This window comes from Antechinus flavipes, chromosome 3, assembly GCF_016432865.1.
Source record: "Antechinus flavipes isolate AdamAnt ecotype Samford, QLD, Australia chromosome 3, AdamAnt_v2, whole genome shotgun sequence".
NCBI classification, from domain to species: domain Eukaryota; kingdom Metazoa; phylum Chordata; class Mammalia; order Dasyuromorphia; family Dasyuridae; genus Antechinus; species Antechinus flavipes.
Window position 1 is genome coordinate 575,074,482 of NC_067400.1, and position 20,495 is coordinate 575,094,976.

At 42.4% G+C, this 20,495-nt stretch overlaps 1 protein-coding gene across 3 annotated transcripts in view; it reads right to left on the reverse strand.

Moving 5' to 3' along the window:
* EPB41 (erythrocyte membrane protein band 4.1) overlaps window positions 1–19,982 on the reverse strand; it is a 210,157-nt gene extending 190,175 nt beyond the window's left edge. Inside the window, exon 1 of one of the 3 annotated variants that reach the window (XM_051988017.1) lies at window positions 19,825–19,982. The gene's annotated coding sequence lies outside the window, so the exon portion shown is untranslated. Of the gene's footprint in view, window positions 1–19,772 lie in introns of all 3 variants that reach the window. The other 2 variants (XM_051988006.1, XM_051988019.1) reach the window with 2 other exon arrangements.
* Between the last annotated feature and the right edge of the window lie 513 nt (window positions 19,983–20,495).

Here is a 20,495-nt window from a genome sequence, read left to right on the forward strand (position 1 = left end):
TGTACATCTCCCCCATGTTTGTAATATTCTCCATTCTCTTATAGGAAATTGCTAGCATTGAGCACTGTTAAGAGTTACTTTTGAACCTCACAACAATCTTGGTAGATAGATGCTGTTATTAGCCCATTCTACAGATAAAAAAGTAAAACAGTAAAGTGACTTGATCAGGATCACACAGTTAGTAAGTGTCTGAGACCATATCTGAACTCAAGTTTTCTTGCTTCCAGACCCAGAACCACACCATCTAGCTGTCTCTTGATTTCCCTGGCTTCCTTCAAAAAATCAGCTCAATAGAACCAAGAGAACACTGTACAAACAAGATTATATAATCAATCTGTCAATATAAAGTAATTATTAAATAAAAATTTAAAAAAAAAATTATATAATCAATTCTGATGGACATGGCTCTTTAAACATTGAGGTGATTCATGCCAGTTCCAGGGGCCTTGTGATAAAGAAAGCCATCTGCACCCAGAGAGAGGACTGTGGGAACTGAGTGTGGATCACAACATATTTTTTTACTCTTTTTGTTGTTGTTTGCTTGTACTTTGTTTTCTTTCTCATTTTTTTCCTTTTTGGCCTGATTTTTCTTGTGCAGAATGATAACTGTGGAAATCTGTATAGAATTGCATGTTTAACAATGGGGGAGAAAATGGGGAGAAGGGAGGGAGGAAAAAATTAGAAAACAAGGTTACCCAAGGGGAGATCTTGCCAAGCTGAAAGGTCTTCAAGGATGGCCCGGTGATAGACAAGCACATCTACTGCCTGACCTAAATTTGCTGGACACCAGTCCAAGTCATGAAACTATTTCCTGAAAGAGGGGGGCCAAGCCGTGATCTGAATGGATAAGGACACCCCCTCCTCCATGAAACCCCAGATCCTTGTGGGGAGGGGTTCAGGGAGGAGAGATGTACCAGGAGCTATTTTAGATGGGAGCTGACCAAGGCAAGCCCAGTATTTTTTTATCAGGGAAAGTGGAGAAGGAAAACTCTGCCCCCCTGTGGCTCCCTGTGGGATAGACAGATGCAGACGGGAGCCCAGAACATGTAGCTCATGTCCTCTGAGAAGAAAAGGCATGGCCACGGCCCACCAGCTTCAGAGGGAAGAGGAGGAGTGACATATCTCAAGAAATCACAAAGTCAGAAAAAGTCTGAGAACAACAGGGCTGGAAAGACTCTTAGAAAAACTGGTTTCTCCATCTAGATTAAGCCCCTCATTTCACTGATGGGGAAGCAGAGGTCCAGAGAAAGAACAATAAGAAAACTGTATACGGGACCACAGAACCGTAAGGATGAACACAGAGACTCTGAGTCTATATCCTGGTAAGGCTACCTGTCTCACCTTGACAACTGGGCAAGGGTCTCATGGCTGTCACTGCCCTTCTGATGCTGTCTGCACTTCCTGGGCACCTAGCTTGGCGCACTCTTTTTTAACCTTTTCCTTCACCCAGAGCAATAGTTCTCTTGGGATCCTAATGGAAGGACTGAGAGAGGAAGAAACTCAACTGTGATTGAATCATAAGCTATTAGAGCTGGAAGGGCCCTCAGAACACAGAACATCATTTAAATGTGCTAACCTCAGTTCCTCATCTATAAAATGGGGGCAAGATGTTGAACTTGACTCATAGTTTCAAAGTCTTTAGAGGCCAATTCTGTCATTTGACAAAGACAAAAACTAAGGTACAGGGAGATTAAGTTACTTGCAGCACACAGACAGTTTAGACTCGCAGGGGTCCACAAACTATGGCCCACGGACCAGATGCAGCAGCTGAGGACGATTATCCCCCTCACCCAGGGCTATGAAGTTTCTTTATTTAAAGGCCCACAAAACAAAGTTGTTTTTTTTTTTGTTTGGTTTTTTTTTTTTTTTTTTTTTTTACTATAGTCCAGCCCTCCAACAGTCTGAGGGACAGTGAACTGGCTCCCTATTTTAAAAGTTTGCGGACCCCTGGTTTAGAGACTGAGGAAGGATTGGAATCCAGGTGTCCTTAACTCTTGGCCCACTGACCTATATATTTATATCACATTGCCTCTCAAAAGCTATTGTCAGAAGTGAGACCACCTCTTTAGGGTTAAGGCAGGGAGCTATCCTGCTACCAGAAAGACCTTTTGGGGGCAATTGGCCAAGAGTCTTATGGCTGTCACTGTCTTTCTGATGCTTTGTCTGCCACTTCCTGGGCTCCCTAGCTGAGCACACTCTGCCAAGCTCAAAGCTTCTTAAGCTATGGGTCACAACCCCATATAGGGTATCAACTCAATGTAGGATCACAGAATTATAATTATTATTATATGTTTGAAAAAAGCTCAAAGCTTCTTAAACTGTGGGTCACAATCCAATATGTGGTCTCAACTGAATGTGGCATTAAATGTTTAATTTGTATATCTATTTTATATACCCCATATACCTGGTTATATAAAAATTTCTCAGGCAAAAAGAGATTGTGAGTGGAAAAAGTTTAAGAAGCTTTGGGTTAGTTCAAAATCTATGATGCCATGAATCTTTGTGAAAGTTCATTGTGGGACCCAGAATAGAACAGAGGTCATCTTATTCCCAGAATTCTGCACTTTATTTTCTCAGGCTACTTTGTCCACACCTCCTAGGGAACTCTAAGCATCTTTGCTCAATGGGTAGCTGTAAGCAGGAAAAGGGCCCAACAAAAAGCCCTGACCCCTCAGTTAAATTTGAGACAAACCAGTTTCAAAGGCCCTGGGCCATGGCTAATGGGAGGAGGTACAGGTTACTAAGTACCAGAGAGGCTCAGGAATCCAGTCCTGCTAAGCTTAGTGACACATGGACATAACCTTCAGAGGTCCTTCATAAGCTTTCACTGCTTCCTTCACATGGTTTTCACCAAGCTACATGAAAAGGAAGCTACAAAGACCTTTTTCTCAATATTTCTTTCTCTTCCTGGAAGCCATACTGCACCCAGATTCTACTCAGGAAGGGAATCTGAAGACATAGGGTATGTGGGGATTAGGAAATTGTCCTACTACCAGGCAGACTTTTTAGAGACAATTAGCTAAGGGTCTCACGGCTGTCACTGTCTTTCTAATGCTTTGTCTGCAACTTCCTGGGCCATTTAGTTTGGCACACTCTGCCAAGCCCAGGGCTTAATGGGGATCTGGGGGCTTCTTCCTTAACCTTTAGCTTCTCCCAGACCTGTAGCTCCTTGGGACTCTAATAGAAGGACGAAGAAACTCAACTGTGATCGAATCATAGGCTGTTAAGAGCTGGAAGGTCCTTAGAATACAGAACATCAGAGTTGGAAATGACCCTTGAAGATGGAACATCAAAATTGAATTGTCAAAATCAGAAATGATCTTAGAACATGGAATGTCAGAGCTGGAAAAGGGCTTCAAGAACAGAGAGTGTCAGGATTAAAAATGATTTTACTATATGGAATGCCAGAGCTAGAAGAAACTTAGATTAGGGAATGTCAAAAAATGAGGGAGAGATGTCTAGGCTGCTTCCAAACTGATCAGACTCATTGATTTTATAAGCAAGAAGGCCTCAGATTATCCTGACTCCAGGCTGGACACTTTATTACTTAACTACTAGATTCACACTTTTTCTCCAAGCTTATTGGAGAATTCCAATACAGAATTCCTCTGTATTCAGCTCAGGTCAGAGATACAGACTCATAGACTCTGGTAATCCCCTGGGTTGTTTATCAGGTTGGGGGTAATAGGAAGAAAAACAAACTTAATGAAGAGCAACTAAATGATGAGTGTATATAACACCAGCCTTGATGTCAGGAAAACCTGATTTCAAATTCGACCCCAGAAACTACTACCTGTATGATCCTGGGCAAGTCAACTTTCTCTAAAAAGAAAAGAAAAGTTTAATAAGGGAAGCTCCATGCAGTGTATTGTGTATGTCATACATCTCCCTTGTAGAAACTAAATTCCTTGAGAGCAGAAGCTGTTTCTTTTTGTCTTTTCATCTCCCAAATGTAGTAGCTCAGAGTATGGTTCTTACAGTCAACAGATCTAGATACAAATCCTTCCTCTTAATCAGGGGTCTTCAAACTACAGCCGCACGGACCAGATGCGGTAGCTAAGGATGTTTATCCCCCTCACCCAGGGCTATGAAGTTTCTTTATTTAAAGGCCCACGTAAGAAAGTTTTTGTTTTTACTATAGTCTGGCCCTCCAATAGTCTGAGGGACAGTGAACTGGCCCGCTATTTAAAAAGTTTGAGTTCCCCTGCATGTGGGACTCTATGCATGTTACTTAACCAGTCTCAGTTTCCTCCTTCATAAAATAAAAATAAACATTCTATTCTCTTTACCTCACAATGGAGTAAATGAGCTCTAAAATGCTTTATGTTTCTAAAATATTCTGCAATCTAAAGCACTATAGAAATATGAGCTATTATTATTATCATTATCATCATTAACCTGCATAAAAAGTTTATTGCCTCATCTGTTGGAGCCTGCCTACTCCCTATGGATGAGGCTGCCTCTCCTCTGTGGGGTGGAAGACTTAGCCTACCTAACAAAGTGGAACAAAATTTTTTGGTGACTATGACCATAATTATCTGCAATTACCACCCTACTTCATTGCCAAGAGTACAGGATTCCCCTCTCTAAGTGAACCAGGAGGGGCTAAAAGAACTTAGTGTGGTCAGATCAAACAATGCTAAGGTCAAGAAATTATTACCATTTCCAGGAGCTTCTTCTGGCCAAGATGGAGACTTTAGCTCTACCCCTAACCCGGTATTTCAATCAATGATTACTGAGAGTTAATGTTTATATCACATATTTAAGCTTTATAAAAACATTGGTCTAGAGCTGGAAGGTATCTTGAAGAACATCTCATCCAATTCCCATTTATAAGACTGGGAAACTGGAGCAAAGAGCATTTAAGTTACTTGGTCAAGATGACAAAAGTAGGGAAGGGCAGAGGCAGATCCCCAAGTCCAAATTTAATGCTTATTCATTGCAATGGATCTACAAAACATTTGGACCTATGGACATCCCATAAGGGAGGTACTATATTATTATCCCCCACTTAAAGGGAAAACTAGATGGCACAGTCAATAGAGCATTGGACTTGGAGTCACAAAAATTCATCTTCCTGAATTAAAATCTGGTTTAGATACTTCCTATATGATCATGGGCAGGTTGATTAACCTTGTTGCCTCAGTTTCCTCATCTGTAAAATGAACTGGAGGAGAAAATGGCAAACCACTCCAGTATTTTTGCCAAGAAAAGCCCAGATGGGGTCACAAAGAGTCAGACACGATTGAATAAGCCTTTTAGAGATGAGGAAACAGGCAGAGTTAGTGATTTGTCCATTGTGCTGAGCATGTCATTCCACTGCTCAAAAAGCCTGGATTACTCTGTTGAAAGACAGTGGTGCTATAGAAGAGGAAACATTTGAGTTAGATTTAAAAAATTGGATTCATGTCCTGTTCAGTCACTAAGTTACTTACTTGAGTACAAAAGTTTCTTCATCTGTAAAAACAGGTATCATAAGATTCCTCCAACAAAGTAGGTGTCCATCAATTAACTAAACAAAATGGGGTACATCATGGCAATGGAATATTTTGTTGTTGAGTCATTTCACTGGGTCCAACTTTTCCTGACCTCATTTGGGATTTTCTTGGCAAAGATACTGAAACAGTTTGCCATTTCTTCCTTCAACTCATTTTATGGAGGAAATTGATACAAAAAGAGTTATGTGACTTGCCCAGGATCGCACAGTTAGTAAGTATCTTAGAGCAAGTTTGAACTCAGGAAGAGTCTTCCTGACTAGATCCAGTCATCTATGCATTATGGCACTGCCTAGCTGCCCCCAATGGAATATTACTATGATGTAAGAAAAGACAAAAGGATGAATACAGAAAAGCTTGGAAAGATGTACATAAATGGATGCAAAGTGAAGTAAACAGAGTCAAGAAAACAATATACACAATGACCACGACAATGAAAATCATGGAAAAAATCAGAAGTCAATACCATAAAATTATAATGAACAGACATGTCTTGAAAGAAGAGATATAAGAAGTCATTCCCACCCACCCCTTTGCAGAAGTAGGAAACCTGATGTCATAGATTGCACAGATTGTCAAACTTTTTAAAAATATATTTATCGGTTATGCTAAATTTCCTCTCTTTTTTCTGTTTTTACCTTTTAAAATACTGTTTTTTTAATGGCTCTCTGGGAGGAGGAAGGAAGAGACCTTAGAGAAAACTATGATGATATTAAAAATATAACAATAAAAACTGAAAACAATAATAATAATCATCCCCTTATCTAATTTGTCAAATGAATAAATGAATGATAAATAAATGAAGGAATTTATAAATTGATTGTTTATATGTCAAGCACAGATAATGTAAATAGAAAAGCAAAGACAGTCCTTGTCCTTACATTTTAATAGGGAGAGGGCTTTGACAACTGTTAATTGCCCAAAAAGTATGGACTCCCATTTCTCTGCCTTTTTCTGAATTCCTGCTATACTTATATCTGACCCAGTGCTGGCTACATATTTAACAGCTTGATTATTAATGGTATGACGATTTGGAAGAAAAATATTTTGCAAGCCAATATGCAGTATCTACTCCTGCCCTATCTATTGTGATTTTGCCTTTCTCTAAATACCTGGCATAGTGTGAGGCACCAGGAGAAGTTTCTAGTTGGCAGTTGTATAATTCAGTTTATTTCAAAGAAGTGTATCAAAAGTGTACTTTGAGCCAAGAAAACAATATACACAGTAATTACTGTGAATGTGAAAGGAAAGATCAATGACACACCAAAAAAATCAATCTAAAGTAAACGTATTAGGGACAGCTAAATGATGCAGCAGATAGAGAACTGGGCCTGGAGTCAAGAGTCCTGAATTCAAATCAGGCCTCTAACACTTACTAGCAAAGTGATCTCAGGCAAGACACTTGATCCCAAATGCCTCCAAAAACAATAAAGTAAATTTAACAAAGTTATCAGATGAAGACATGTGAGAAGATAGGTCCAACCTGCTCTTCACAGAGACATACAGGTGTTACGCATTACACCTTTTTTGGGACTTTTTCAATGATGACTTTTTCTTCCTTTCAAAAAATACTATTTGTCACTAAGAAAAAGAAAATATCAATGAACATTTAAAAAGTTACCAAAATGTTCACACTACATCAAATCCTTACCACAAGAGCTACAAAGTTGCACAGCTGCAATTCACATGCACAATTAACAATAACACAAAAACAAGTTTCCTTGGCTTTTTTAAAGTCTCAGCTAAAATCTTCTACAAGAACTCTCTCAATGCTATGCTTTCCCTCTGTTGATCATCTCCACCTTACCTTTTTGTGCATAGTTATTCGCATAGTGTTTACCACCATGAGACCATGAGCTTCTTAAGACTTTTTTGTCTTTGTATTCTCAGAGCTTAGCACATCTGCTGACACATAGTAGGCACTTACTAAGTCACCTTGACTGACTGAAACAATATACAATAAATGCACAAGGTAGGAGAGGAGAATGATGTTTTTGTTAGATCTGAAGGTGGAAGGAAGGTCCTAACTGACCAAGGGAAGCAGGAAATCACAGACTCAGAAGACTCTCAGGATTAAAAGGAACCTCAGATGCTTTCTAATCTTACTCATCCATACCTGACCAAGAATTAATTCCCTCTATACCACATCCTTTCCAAAAAACTTCCAAGGAGAGAGAACCTGCAATCAGAGAAAATACTGTAGGAGTGGGGAGGTGAAATCAAAAGACCTGTATTCAAATTCTGCCTCTGCAGATTAATATGTGTTTGAGCCTCAATATATTCATGCGTTTAAAAGGGGGGAGAGGGGAGGTGCTGTTATCTTTCAAGCTACCTCCTATTTTCATCTGGGATCCAATCATCCCCCAGGCAACCCATTTATTCCACCTAAGATAGCTCTAATCATTAAGTAATTATTTTTCCAACACCAAGCTTAAATCTGTCTTTTTGCAATTGCTACCCATTGCTCCTAACTCTCTCTTCTGATTCATCAAAATCATTATCATCATCACTTATAAATATCATCTTATGCCATCCTCAAAACAAACTTGGGGGCTAGATGCTATTATCCCCAATTTTTATAAGTGAGGAAACAGACAGAGTTTAAATGACATATCATGATTATACAATGTTAAAGGACAGGTCAATTCTCCAAGAGCCTCCATAGTTGTGGATCATAGCATCTGAAGGAGTTGCAGGGCAGCCTTTGCTGACATAGGTATTACAGACTAGGAATGAGATAAATTGGAGGTGGAGGGAAGAGGAGAGAGGTCAGACAATGCAACAGCTTCTCAGTCTCCTCATAGCATCCTCTCATAAGAGGAGATCCATTCTGGGTTAGATCTCCAGCAGCCACTGTCATGTGGCTCCCGTGTATTTCAGCAGCTCTCTCATTTATTCTAACAGCACAATATCTAGTGTTTGATGCAGAATTTGAACTAAGATCTTCCTGACTCCAAATCCAATGCTCTATTCATTGCACCACCTAGTGTCCCCTGGTAGTATCTGCCTAATGCTTCTTCTGCCTGACAGCCCTTAAAGGTAGTTATGGTATAAATTCCACTCCCTAAGCCTTTTCTTCTCCAGACTAAATATTCCCTAATTCCTTAAATATGTACTCATAGGACATAGACTTCTGGCCCTTCCCCATCCTACTGCCCTCCTCCAGATGCCCTCCACCTTATCAATGTGATTCAAAAACCGTGGCATCCAGAACAGAGTGATTCCTCCCATTGTGGGCTGGCCAGGACAAAGTACAACAGGACCATGGTCTCCTAATTCCTAGAAGCTATGTTCATCAGACTAGGCTTTGTAGAGAGTGGCAGTTGAATCAAGTATGATAAGAAAGGTGGGATATCATTAATAGCAAGAGGGAGGAGAAGGGAATGGGAAGAGGAATAGCAAGGAAAGAGCATAACATAGAAAATGTAGGGGGAAGCATAGAGTTCAGAGAGAAGCAGCTAAATGGTATAATAAATAGATTGCCAGACCTAGCTAAGGCTGAGATTGAATGTTTCATCAGCTCACCTTCCTGAGTTCAAATATAGCTTCAGATACTTATTAGCTATATGATCCTAGGCAAGTCACTAAACCCTGTTTACCTCAGTTTCCTCATCTACAAAATGAACCTGAGAAGGAAATAGTAAACCATTTCAGTATCCTTGCCAAGAAAACCCCAAATGGGGGCACAAAGAGTAGAACACGACTGAAAAAACTGAACAAGCTCATGACTCCAGGTCCAGGATTCTATCCCCTATACCACCTTGCTGCCTCAAAATTCTATGTAAATGCTAGCTATTATTATTATTAGAGAAGAATAGTTTGAGGTATGGATAGAAAGGTAAGTGGATTCAGATTGTACTTGAATGCCAGCCTAAATCGTTTACCATTTTTTCCAATAAGCAACAAAGAGTCATTGAAGATTTTAGAGTAATCTCTGTGATCCATTCCCACATCACTGAAGAGGCAACTCAGAGCCAAGTGGATTCCTGGCAGTAGCAGAAGGGGGTCACTTCAAAGTATGAAGGCAACATGAATGGAATAGCTGTTGAAGATATTTGGAGATGCATGGTATTTAGAATGCCCTTCTAAAAGTCCCTATCTTGTACTGTCTTGCATCCCTAACAGGAATGTAATTGGACCAATCACACAACCAAACCCTCAATCAAAGGCCCTGGAGCAGACTAGATAGTGAGCACTTCCTCACTGGAGACATTTACACAGAGACTAAATGACCACTTAAGACCCAGCTTAGATACTACTTCCTCCAAGAAGCCTTTCCTGGTTTTCCTAGTTAACACTCATCTTGAAATTACTTTTTATTGACATTAAGTCATACAATATCCCCTACATGTAATGAACCCTAGTGAGAACAAAGACTTTTCTTTTTTACTTACAGAGCTTTACACTTAATAAATATATGTTGGGCCAGGACTTCTGATATTTCATGTTCTAACTTCAGTTCAGTTTACCAAGAACTCTATTCTCCGTTGTTAAGTTGCTCATCACTCAAAGAGGATACTTGTCTTTAAAAAGCAACAATAACAGCAGCAGCAGCAAGAACAAATCCTTGTTGGGAAACTCAGGTAGTGTTTGACTTATCTAGTGTTTGTAATGTATTACCAAATGATAAGCATGAGGCTAAGAAAAAAAAAAAAACACCTCACCAATGTTTTACAGATAATAAATGTAAGGAATGAAATCCAGAATCCCAGATTTTTCTTGGAACTTGGAAATTCAACCATACGACTTTACAGGAGACAGTAAAAAAAAAAAAAAAAGAAAAAAAAGAAAAAAATGATAGTTTTATTTTTTTCAATACACAAGAATGGACAAGATGAAGAAATTTTCAAAGATAAATTCCACCAATGATTCAAAAAAAAAGCTGTGAATAAGTTAAAAATATTTAAATTTTCTTGTGTTCTTACATGCCATTTGCTAATATGAATCATATTATTGAAATGAAATAATTTGGGGGGGAGGTGTTTCAAAAATAAATAAATAGATAATACATATGTTGGATTGAATTGTGATGTTGTAGATCTGTCCCAATCTGGTGTGCTCATCTCCTTGGGAGGGCAGGGGGGCAGGGAGAGAAATAACAAAAAAATTATTAAGGGGGCATAAAGAATATATGATAAATAACCATATTATCTTCTTGAAATATTACCCAAGGAACTGTTCGGGGGGACGAAACTGAGAAGTTGAACAAAGAAAAATTTATAACACCAAAAACGCCATATATACAAAAAAGTTTTCTTTATGAAAAATTCATCTCTTATATGCATGGCAAAGTAGAACATATTTACTTTCATGTAGAAAAGAGGGCAGGAGAAGACTTAGTGAAAGTAAATGAGTGGATGTAAAAATCTACACACACAACTTAGGACCCTTCTCTGTTCACAAGAGAATTGGGGAAGGAAGGGGGCTATTGGAAAGTGGCAGTTATACCAGAACAAATTTTAAAGAAAATAAAAGTGAGAAGGACCCACAAACTCTCCACAACTTGAAAAGGCAGATTTTTAAAAACCTAGACACCCCTCCCACCTCCTGGCACTCTTTCCCCCAAGCAAACCTGTTAGACCAGGCTGCTTTTGGCAGTACCCCCTTGCCCTGCAAAAGTGACCAGGCACCTGGTCTAGTTACCTCTTAAATGGAAAGAAAGCCCATAGTCTTGGCCTAGCCCCAGGATTCAAATGTCTGAGGCAGGATTTGAACACAGTCTTGAAGACTCTCAGCACACTATTTGCTATGACCTATAAGGAGAATGTAGACTGTGCCTGGAACATTGTATTATTCAGTGGTGACTGACTCTTTGTGATCCTGTAACCCAACTGTCTATGGCAGTGGTTCTCAAACTATTGTTTTCAGTATCTTTATCCTATTAAAAATTATTGAGGATCTCTCCAAAGAATTTTTATCTGGATTATATTTGTAGACATTTACCATATTGGAAATAAAAACTATTTTTGAATTTGTAGATCCTCTAAAAGGGTTTCAGAGATCCCTAGGATTCTCTAGACCATACTTTGAGAACCACTGGTCTATGGGGTTTTCTTGGCAAAGATCCTGGAGTGTTTTGCTATTTCTTCTCCAGTTTTCAGTCGTTAAATAACTTGTCTAGGGTCACACTGTCATACTTTTTTGCTTTATCCACTGTGCCATTTAGTGTCCCCCTCCCCCCCAGCACATAGTAGATGCTTAATAAATATTGATTGATTGGTTAATTCAAATCAAGACCCCCTAGGTACCAAAACCAACTACAACTGTGTATGGCGTTAGTCAAGTCACTTTCCCACGCTGACCCCCCCAGTTTCTCTCATCTGCAAAATGAAAAGATTTGGACTAGTTATAGGATTTAAGTCAAGAATAAACCTTAGAGATCATCTAGATTATTTTCAAGATGAGGAAACTGAATTCCAAAAAATAAGACAATAACTTATTCTAGGTGAGATAAGTAATAAGTAAACCAGTTCCACCTTCCTTTATTCAATGGCTATTGTGTCCTGGTCACAGTAGATACAAAAACAAAGGAGTTTACTTTTTTACAGAAGGAAAAAAAGAGATAGAGAGATCAGTAACTACAAAATAAATTCAAAGTAATTTGGGAAGCAGGAGGAGGGGAAGGAGAGAATGGGCACTAAGGGCAGTGGACTGAGGAAAGGTTATGAGGACCTGAGCATGGAAGGATACCAAAGAAGTCTAGAGCCACAGGCCAAGAGTCAGTGCTCCAGGTTATGGTGGAAGACAGCCTGTATAAATAATAGAGAAGGAACAGAGACTAACCCATGTCATTTGACCCCATATCTGTATTCCTTTTCCTTCATTTGGTCAATGGCTAAGGTTCCTTCACATCTGCCATTTTACATCTTGGAAGGTAAGTATATGTTCCTATTTCTCTAGGATGGTCCTTCTGCCTTTCCTAAAGTATTAGAAAAGGAGGAAGTGAGGCAGGTGACTTTGCCCATCTCCCTCATTTAAATTCAATTCATTTTCTTGTCATGGCATCACCTCCCTGATGCCATTGTCCTTTTTGAGAAATAACAATGTTATTGGAAGACCAGTTTTTGTACTGGAATTCAGCCCCAGATCTATCCCACCATTCCTCTGAAGAAATTCTTTCTCACATCTCCCCAGAGTCTAGAAAAGCCATCAGGCCAACAACTGGCATTCAGTGCCCCCAGAATCATGGAACCCTAAGTTTGGAAGAGGCATTGGAATTTATTTAGTCCATCATCCACCTGAAGAATGAATCCCACCAGAGTTTATGATGTGACCAATCAACATCTACTTGAACACTCATTAGACAGAGACCTCATTAACTTTTGAAGCATTTCATTTCATTTTTAAATGATTTTACTTGTAAGAAAGGTCTTCCTTATAATAAATCCCAAATCTGCCTCCTTAAAACTTCCCTCCGAATCCATAATTCTCTCTTCTGGTGGCAAGGAAAAAAAGGTCTATTGACTATTCCTCCAGATGACCCTTCAGGCATTCCAAATAGCTATTATAGCTCCTCAATAGATCAATCAACATAAGCCCCCCAAAAAAGTCAAGCACTCAAAACTGGTTCTGTATCCCAAAGAAATCATAAAGGAGGGAAAAGGACCCACGTGTACAAAAATGTTTGTAGCAGCTTTTTCTGTGGCAGTAAAGAACTGGAAAATGAGTAAATGTTCATCAGCTGGGGAATGGCTGAATAAGTTAAGGTAAGTGAAGGTTTAAATGGAATATTATCATGCTGTAAAAAATTTGATGAACAAGCTGATTTTAGAAAGGCTTGGAAAGATTTACATGAACTGATGCTGAGTGAAACAAGCAAAACCAATAACACAATGTATAGAGTAACAGTAAGATTGTGTGATGATCAACTATGAGAGACTTGATTCTTCTCAGTAATTCAGTGATCAAAGGCAATTCCAATAAATTTTGGATAGCATAACACTATCTGTATGTAGAAAGAAAACTATGGAGATTGAATGTAAATTAACAAATGCTATGTTCACTTCATTTTTGCTTTTTTTCCCCTTTCCTGTGGTTTTTTTCCCCCTTTGTTCTGATTTTTCTGTCTCAACATGATTCATAAAGAAATGTGTATTTTAAAAAGTAAATATACATATATAATCAGAAAAAAATAAATTTAAAAGTTTTAAAATAAAATCAGGACTGACATACCAAAAAAATAAATAAATAAAAATAAAAAAATAAAAAAAAGTCAGGCATTGTGTTAAGCTCTGAGAATACAAAGGCAAAAATGAAAAACAGTCCCTGGGCAGGAGTTTACATTCTAGAAGAAAGAAAAGTGAAAGGGAAGGGAATAAGCATTTATATAAAACCTACTATATGCTAAGCACTGTCTTTAGCACTTTTTACAATTCCCAACAACCCAGGAAGATATTATTCTCATTGTACAGGTGAGGAAATTGAATCCCAGGAAGGTAGTCTTCACCTAAAGTTACACAGGTAGCAAGTAAACCTCAAAGGCAGGATTTGAACCCAAGTCTCTGACTGCAGAATTCTTGATCTTTCCAAGGTACCATGCTACCTTTCTATATCAGGAGGTTCCTCCATAAGTAAAGCCTAAGATTAAATAAGCAAGCTCTGGAAGGAGGGGAAAGCAGCCATCACCTCCTAGAAGGACTATGGATTATAGAACTAAGTACCAAGCCCCAGAACAGAGTACAATCATTTCGACTCTTCCTTTGAATAAATTCCTTTTATATGGTATTTTCTCTCCCTATTAGAATGTAAACTCCTCAGAGTCAGGGACTATTTTTTGCTTTGTTATTTCTACTCCTAGTGCTCAGCACATAGTAACTCCTAAATTAAGTGCTGGTTGACTGATTGACTGGTATGGGGGGAACTCCCAGGTGAAGAAACTTCCTTCACCTGTGTAAACTGGTACCTCCTCCACATTTTGATTTCAAAGAATTGCCTCCAGCACTGAGAAAACCAGACTTGTCCATGGTCACACAACCATTAAGAGTTAGAGGCTGGACTTCAACCCAGGTGTTCCTGGTTTTGAGGTCAGCTCTCTGTATAATACAGAATGCTGTCACCCATGCAAGATAGATGGATATACAAACTCTATAAGAACTCGGCAGAAATGAAATATTCCCCAGCTAGTTGTTCAAACCCTCTTTCCAGAGGTTCAAATGTTCCTCTAGGTAGACAAGAACTAACAGTCACTGGTTATGCTAGAGTCCATGACCAGCTCCAGAGCAGAAAAGCCACGAGTTTAGTCCTCTCTTCCTTGTCTTTTGACTCCCCTCCCTCCAAGTTCAGCCAGTATAAAGTCATCTCCCAAGGTTGAGCCTACAGCAACACCTCCCTCCTGCCCTATATCTGGATTAATTAAGCTGTTTAGCTTAGCCAGTACTCACCCAGAACCGAGGCAGCGAGGTCACAAGGCCCCAAGAAGGGAGATGTAGATCCATTGAACAATCACAAAAGCACATGAAAAAGAAAAAGAAACTGGTGAGCCACCCAATACACAAGTCATTTGTGATACCCACCCTTAAAGTCCACGTTTACCCTCCCCGGAAAATCAATTAATATTTGATCTGAATATAGGCTGTCAGCCCTAGGGGAAAAGTAAACTCCAAGAAGTCAGGAAAAGATATTATTTGCATGTTTATCACCAGAAGGGTGTCAGGTACACAGTAAGGATTTATTAAAGGCTACTTAAACTGGGTTGAATTGGATTAGGATTAGATAGAGGTGATTTATGATTTAGACCCTCACCAACTTCTGGGTTGGGTAGCACATCTTTTGGACAATTTGTCATCCTCTTGGCATGGAGGAAGGGCACTGAATTTGAATTCATAGCACTTAGATTCAAATGCCAGCTCTTCTATTGACCCCCTTTGTGCTCATGGAAAAGTTCCAACTCTTCTCAGTTGCAGCTTCACTTGTCAAATGACAGAGCTGGACTACTAGACCAATCAATGTCTCTCCCAGCTCTAAAACTTATATTAATCTTCCCAGAGTCTTTGATAATCAAATATAGAGTTAGAAATGGCAGGTAATTCTCTTCTAAGGGAAATCACCAGGGGCATACAATATCATGAGGTCTGGGGGTCTGCAAACTGAGATTCTGGTCTCTCCTGGTCCTCACTTTGCATTTGTTTTTCTAAACCATAAAATGGAATGATTCCTGTTCCAAGATCTTAAATTCTTCAAAAGAAATTTGACACCTGTTTAACATTCCACTTGGGAAGAGGTGAGTACAACAATTAGCCTCTTGCTTATAATAGCAAGTGCTTTCTTTGTCAACAAACCCAACAAGCACTTATTAAACACCTACTATGTACCAGTGTGAGAGGCAGCCTAAGGTTGAGGAAAATCTAGGTTTAAATCGAACTTTTGACACATGATGGCTGTAGACAAGATCACTTAACTCCGCGTGCCTTACAGATAGCCCCCATTCCCCAAAATTCCACGTGTTTTGCAGAAAGTCGAGATTTTCGTTGGTATCAAATCAACAGAAATTTCCTTCGCTTTTCCTTTCCTCAGACCTGTTCCCCAACTTCAAGCTATTTCCCTAAATCCCAATCGGGTCGCAGCCTTTTTTTCTTCCCCCTCCTTTCAATCATGCTAATTTCCTTCCTCCAACCATCACCCCAAGATAGAGTCCCTGGAATTCCCCTGCCTGATCCTGCAGTTGAGACTGGGAGGGGACAGCCCTCAGCCCCGAACTTCGCCCAGCTTCCTAATGAGACACTGCAGCAAGCTTGGGCAGGCCAGACAGAGGCGGCAGAGAGGATCCGGGCAAACCCAGCTGGGGACAGGTGTGGCAGAGCGCCCAACCCGTCCCCGCCCCCTCCGCTGGAGAGAGCCTAACCAGGTCGGTCAATCCAGGCCGCTAGGGGAGCAGCTCCCAGCTCTCGGACAGCAAGCGCACCAAGCGGTGCCCAGCTTTCCACCCCCTCCAGACCCCGCCCCTGACCTCCCAGAGAGAGGGCGTGATGGGCCCCTAGGAGACTCCCAATCAATCCCAGGACTGCGACAGAGCGCGGGAGGGCGAAATGGGGCTGGCGGCTAAGGGCTGCAGCGAAGAGGGACCCAGGGCTCCGAGGGCACCAGTCCTTCCCCGAAAGAGCGAGCTTCCTCCTTCACCAGGGTTGTCCCGGGTTCCCCCAGCGGGGACTGCGTCAGAGCCGCGCCCCAGCGCCGCAGGAACTGGGCTTTCGAGAAGAAAATTCCCCCCAAGATGCAGGAGCCTTAGGGAACTCCTAGGGAAGACTAAGTACACCAAGAGCTAGAGTCCCTCCCCATCTTACCCCCACTCCCTTTCCTGCTGGATCTCCCCCATCCTAGAGTTTCTAAGCTAAGAGTTGACTCGGAGCAGATTCCTTGAGTCGCGTTTGGAGCTGGGGGAAGGGGAGGGGCGGGAGAGAAGAGAACGGAAAAATGATGGAGTTGTAGGAGAAGGAGATGCTGAGTCCCTGGGGAAATCCTTCTTTGGAATCACCCTCACAGTATGGAGAGGGCTCCCCCAGAGAAGGAAAGCGAGTTTCACCTCCCCAGGAGAAGTAGAGAAGTTCCACTTCCCATTCCTTTCCTTCTTTTCCTCTCCCCCCCCCCCAACAAACATTATACATACAAACACAAACCCTACCCACATTCATAGTAAACCCCGGTTTTCCTTTTGTAAGTAATTCAATACTCTACCCTGGGGAAAGTAGACGGCCCCCACCAAGATCAGGAAAACTTGAAAGCACTAGACTCCTTCTCTGCCACCTAGAATCCACCAGGCTCTGACCATTCTTCGGTTTAGTGGATTGCCAGTACCCTGCTGACTTCACATGGTCAGTGACTATCCAGCCTCAGAATCACCAGTGCATGGCAGTTAACTGGCCCCAATCCAATCTGCAATGGGGGAGGCCACAGCTCCTCCCATGAGGCTCCACCCAGAGTGGGCAGGCAAGGAGGGGGTAGGATGCTTTGGCATCTTAAACTGAACCTATAGGAGGCTGTAAAGCTGGCAAAGACTCAGTAATGGGATCCCACAGAAACAAAAAAGAGGGACAGGAAGCCACAAACAAAGCTGGAGGGAGGCACTAGATGAATTGAGAAGATAAACTTAGTTTTGCCCTTACTAGTTATATGGGCAGGGGAACAAGAATCAGGGACCAAAGAATCAAAGAAGTGGATATGCCTATTTGACCTCCAAGAGAGAATTGGGAAACCAGTCAGGAGAACCTGTCTCTGCCCTGCACAATCAGGCAGACCAAGCAGAACCCCACCCTGCCTCTCCAGAAGCTGCCAGGGGAGGGAGTGAGGAGAGGGGAATTGATAATGTCTCAGCGTTAAAGACTGCAAATTTGAAGGAAGGGGGTGGAGTCCCCAGAGCTTTCCCCTTTTGCATTCACCTCAAACAAAAATGTAGAAAGCTATATTTAACAGCTTCTAGCTTCTTCCCATTATGCCCTCTAGATTCCCGGCAGCAAACAAAAAAAAATTCTTCCCTCTGACTGCCAATCTCTTATTCACCTTCTTCCCTCTCCACTGCTAGCAAGCCCCACTCCTAGTGCCTCTGCCTTCTTTTCATATCTTAAAAATCATAAGATACCAGAACTAATATTTGACAAAGAAAAAGTCCAATACAAATCTTTCATTAGAAAGGGGAGTAAACTGAGGCCCAGGGAGAGAAAACCCAAGGTCGCAGAAGGACAGAGCTTAGCCTTGACTTATCCCCTTATTATTTCACTCTGCTCCATCCTTCTCCCCTCATGTTAGAGTACTCTTCCTCTATCATGCTACCTCTAAAGTCCAGTTAAATCTCAATTCCCACCCAAACCCAGTCCCTCTAGTTATCTTATCTCCAAGTTGTAAGGAAATTTATAGGCTGACCAATAATTCATCCACAGAATCCTCAACAAATAGTCACCTAGTTTCTTTTGGAAGACTTCTAGTAATGGGAAACTCACTACCTTAATTCAAGACAATTTGTCCAGTTCTAAAGATTAGAAATTTTTTCTTTGGAAGAAATTTTTTTCACTCGTTAGTCAGGAGTGCGGTGTACCCTGGAGGTGTTTAATAAATAGGAACTAACCTGATTGGCTACTGAGGAGAGAGGTGGTTAAAGGTTTGATCACTGATTTCCAGCCTCAGCCCCACCTATCCCGAGACTCGAGAAGGAATTCACAGATACTCCAACACCCAGTTTTCCCCACTCTAAGCAGAAACCCTGATGAAAAGTGATCGAGGGATTGCCAAACTGATCCGGGCCAGCAACAGGGAATGGGCAGAAGGAGCTGAGGGAAGGGGTAGATTAGGGACCAAAGACCTCAGCCCTAAAAGGTTCATTCCTCTGATCAGAACAATTCCAAGTAATAACTCTTAAGCCCTTCCGACTTTTCAGTCTGGTTGATTCAAGGTTAATTTGTGAATAGTTGGAGATGTTCATTTTCTCCCCATTTTCAGGACACTCTCTCAGGAACCCTTAGCCTCTCCTCCAGGCCTTATTAAGAGACGGTGATCCTCAAACCCCGACCAGGGAAAAGATGTATGTTTTCTCCATGGCTCCACAGCGACTCCCTTAAATAGGGAAGCCCTGGGGCTCAGTGCAGCTTCCCAACACCCATTCCGCCACCCCCGGAATTTTCAAAAGTCACTCTTAAACGGCCCCTCCCCACTAACAGGCCCTGGCCTAGGAGCTCAACCTTGAACTCGGAAGGGTCCCGACCCCTACGGAGAGAGAGTGAAAGCGATCTCCGGGTCCAAACTCGGACCGTGCAAAGTGAAAGGGGCGGAAGTGTGACTCCGGGTGTGGAGACCCTAGTAGAGAGAGAGGGACTAGCAAGGGCGAGCAGAGGTGCGCTCCCGTTTAGTTTTGTCCGTAGCGGCAGAAGGAGTGAGCCGTGCGCTCTATCTCCCCCCACCGCTCCCACATTCCCCAGACTCAAAGTCAGTTACATAAGCCCAGGGAGCACGGCAGCGAGGAGCGGGGTAGGCTGACTCTGGGGCCGGATCTACCCCTCCGGACCTTCCAGCCTGCCCTGTGGAGACTAAGTCCAGGAGAGGCGGCTACCCGGTGCACCATTCCGCAGGGGTAGGGAGACAGCAGCCAGCTGCGCAGCTCCGCCCCTTCCCCCTCCAGCTGTTCCCTCATTCCGTTCAGCCCTAGCCTGGGTTCCCCGCCCCCTCTCCGGACTCCCGGACGCCCTTCAAGCCCCCTGCCCCTAGGCTCTGCCCTCCAAGCGCCCGCATGATCCGGCTCTGAACTCCTGACTCTCCACACACCCTGGGGCCCGCACCCTCTCCCCTCTTACCCACCCGAGGACTCCAAAAGCTCGCCACCATCCCAACCTAAGCGTCCTGGGCTCACCTGGCCCGAACAAAGCTGGGCGAGGCTCGGGGGGAGCCGCGCCGGGCCGACCCGGGCCGCGCTGGACTCTTAACTCTCCGCACCGTCTCCCTTTAAGAGTCGCTGGCCACTTTGCCCGAGCCCTGGGCCTCCACCTGCACTGACGGGGCAACTCTGACGTTCAGACTCCGCCCCGGAGCCCGGAAAGCTCCTTGATTGGCCTAAGCCGCTGCCTATCGCCGGCACGGCTGGGAAGGTGGGGCGGAGGAGCCAGAGCGCTGCAGAGGGGCAGGGTTTTGGGGCCTCAGGTGTGGCCCCCGCCCCCTTCCTGGTCTAAGAACTCTCTGGGGGCAAAGGGGCAGCCTAGAACTGGGACAGCCAAGAGGGGAGGGGGGAGGAAATCTATGTCAAGGGTCCTCTGATTGGCCAATAACATCTTTGATAGGACATGGCGTCACGGTGACGCCATCCGCCACATGGTGGTGTCCCAATGACTACAACTACTTAAAGAGTGGTTGATTTGGAAGGCCAGGAGGTCAGTGCAGTTTTGGGACCAAGGACGCCAGACAGGCTTTAGGACAGTATTGTTTTCATCCTGAGTAACGGGTGCTCTTAAGCATCACTCCTTCCTTCGCTCTTGCTGCTTCTCACAGCCCTGATTTCTACACTCTTGCGAGACCTCCCCTTACCTT